This window comes from Mesoplodon mirus, assembly GCF_964341445.2.
Source record: "Mesoplodon mirus genome assembly, chromosome: 19".
Classification (NCBI taxonomy): Eukaryota; Metazoa; Chordata; class Mammalia; order Artiodactyla; family Ziphiidae; genus Mesoplodon; species Mesoplodon mirus.
The window spans coordinates 60283608-60286795 of NC_138995.1; the positions used below are offsets into that span (position 1 = coordinate 60283608).

Consider the following 3188-nt stretch of genomic DNA (forward strand, 5'->3'; position numbering starts at 1 on the left):
AGTGCATTTACATTTAAGTAAGATTTCTACAGCTTTATTCAAAGTTTGTATTTGGCAATAGAATAAGTCTTAATGACAAGTTTCCATTTATTTATTAACTACATTTTTAAATAAAATATCAGCAACCTAAATTGAAACGACAAGGTGTAAAAGCAAAATTAAATTTAGATCTGGTTTATTTGAAGAACACAGGTGACTAGTATTTGAGTATATTCTGGATTAAATGCACTGTCATTGTAACCAGCCCAGTTAGGGTCAAATCCCACTATCCACCTGCTGCCAACCGGTGAGTCAATTTAGACCTTAAAAAAAAATGTCAATGCACGGACTGCAGCATAAAACTGCAGGCACCCACCCATGACAATTTGGGTTTAATAAATGCGAGAATGGCTCAATATTAGGATGGAAACACTTAACCTCTATGTGTCAGTGTTTGCCTCATCTTTATAAGGAAGATAGGTGTTTGCTTCAGGAATTTGTGAGGAATAAAGATGTTACCACATGTGTGGCTTTCATAGCAGTGAGTCATACATTGTAAGTGTTCTTTAATGGTTATACGTTCAACCCTTGGATGCCTTGACATGACAGGAAGACTATATTTCAAAGTAAGGCTATTGTTAAGTGCCGAATGTTGCATTTCAGTTGACCTGGTACATGTGGTCCATGCCTCATATTTGCATTCAGGATCTTCTAGCTCAGAAGACAAGCATCAGTCAGTGAGACCTGATAACATGGCTGCCAGGGATTTGGCAGCAGGATCGATCTTATTATTACCGACAGTATTTGGAATGCTGGGGAATTTCTCTCTCTCTCTCTCTTTTTTTTTTTTTTTTGAACATCTTTATTGGAGTATAATTGCTTTACATTATTGTGTTAGTGTCTGCTGTATAACAAAGTGAATCAGCTATACGCATACATATATCCCCATATCCCCTCCCTCTTGGGTCTCCCTCCCACCCTCCCTATCCCACCCCTCTAGGTAGTCATAAAGCACAGCTGCTTCCCACTAGCTATCTGTTTTACGTTTGGTAGTGTATATATGTTAATGCCACTCTCTCACTTCGTCCCAGCTTACTCTTCCCCCTCCCCGTGTCCTCAAGTCCATTCTCTACATCTGCGTCTTTATTCCTGTCCTGCCGCTAGGTTCTTCAGAACCTTTTTTTTAAGATTCCATATATATGTGTTAGCAGAAGGTATTTGTTTTTCTCTTTCTGACTTACTTCAGTCTGTATGACAGACTCTAGGTCTGTCCATCTAACTGCAAATAACTCAGTTTCGTTTCTTTTTATGGCTGAGTAATATTTCATTGTATATATGTGCCACATCTTCTTTATCCATTCATCTGTCAATGGACACTTAGGTTGCTTCCATGTCCTGGCTATTGTAAATAGAGCTGCAGTGAACACTGTGGTACATGTCTCTTTTTGAATTATGGTTTTCTTAGGGTATGTGCCCAGTAGTGGGATTGCTGGGTCGTATGGTAGTTCTATTTTTAGTTTTTTAAGGAACCTCCATACTGTTCTCCATAGTGGCTGTATCAAGTTACATTCCCACCAACAGTGCAAGAGGGTTCCCTTGTCTCCACACCCTCTCCAGCATTTATTGTTTGTAGATTTTTTGATGATGGCCATTCTGACCAGTGTGAGGTGATTCCTCATTGTAGTTTTGATTTGCATTTCTCTAATGATTAGTGATGTTGAGCATCCTTTCATTTGTTTGTTGGCCATCTGTATATCTTCTTTGGAGAGAATTTCTCTTTTTTACCATTATCTCTTCCCTTACTGCACTAGGTATAGGCTGAGGACCATAGGTTTGATTGTCAAGAACCTGATTGTAGCCAAAATCTTGGTTCTGTTCTCTGATGGATTTCACAATACAGTGAGAAATTATGGGTGGCACCACATGGACAGTGATTTTTGCCTGCAAAGTTTTCCCCTATGTTCGTGGAGTGGGCAGGGGTGTGTCCATTGCCACCACCTGCTTCTTGAGTATCTTCCAGGCCATCATGATCAGTCCCAGGACTTCTAGGTGGGCAGAGCTTAAAGTGAAAGCTCTCAAGTGTGTTATTGCTTCAGTTATCCTGTGCTGGATCATGAACATGCTGGTAAATATCATTTATCCCCTATATATGACTGGAATATTGAGCAACAAAAACATCACAAACAGAAGACGTTTCATTGTTTTGTTGTTCGCCATGACTGAACTGGAGACTTATTATATGCAGCATTGCTGTCCTTCCCTGATGTCTTACGTTTTGTATTCATGACCTGGGCCAGTGGCTCCACGGTTTTCCTCCTGTACAGGCATAAGCAGAGGGTCCAACACATTCATAGGATCAGCGTCTCTTCCACATCCTCCCCTGAGTCCAGAGCCACGAAAACCATCCTTCTCTTGGTGATCACCTTTGTTAATTTTAACATTCTTTCCCCCATCTGTTATATTATTTTGGGTCTTTTGAACAATCCTAGTTTGTTCCTTTTGAACGTGTCTGCAATAATCACTTTGTTTCCCAGCTATCAGCCCCTTTCTCCTCATGAGTCGTGACTCCAGAATATCCAGGCTCTGTTTTGCTGCGAAAAGGAATACAAAATCCCCTACCTTTATGAGAAAGATGTAAATTGTATGTATTTGCACTATATTCATTTGATAATTCACTCTCTTTTCTCAGAGTCTTAAGTAAAATTGCCAGTGGCTTACCAGAAGATGGTAAGCAGGACATGGGGACATCTTCTTCAAAGGAAACGATGTTACAATAGTGATTGTAGTGACGTGTTACGTAATTATCATGTAAATACTTCTGTAACGGATGTTTTGCTAGTGTTGCAGTGGAGGAATTCAGAATTTATGCAGTAATAAACACCAGGTCCTCAAGCAATCTGGATGTTATGGACAAGTATATTAGTGTGTAACTTAAAACTATCACCATAAATTTCCCAGAAATGAAGTAGACATGAAATATTAAGAAAAGTTTCGTGAAAATGGAAGAGCATGTGGCAGGTCACTACTGAAACTGAAGATAATAGCACTGGAGGGGAAATTCAGTCCTTGAGTAATGCTTTTGGAAGCTAGTCATGAGTTTTGTCCATTATACCCTTAGAATGAAGACAGTCATTGATTTGAAATACGGTGTTTTGTGGCGAGATGAGCATGTTTAAATATGTTCAGATAGAAATGGCCAGATTGAACTA

General features: G+C 39.5%; 1 pseudogene across 1 annotated transcript; it reads left to right on the forward strand.

The window, feature by feature from the left end:
- The first annotated feature begins 731 nt into the window (after window positions 1–731).
- LOC309794819 (vomeronasal type-1 receptor 4-like) lies at window positions 732–2617 on the forward strand (annotated as a pseudogene). The gene is made up of 2 exons: window positions 732–798; window positions 1929–2617. The product of its transcript is annotated as a vomeronasal type-1 receptor 4-like (transcript).
- The last annotated feature ends 571 nt before the right edge of the window (window positions 2618–3188 follow it).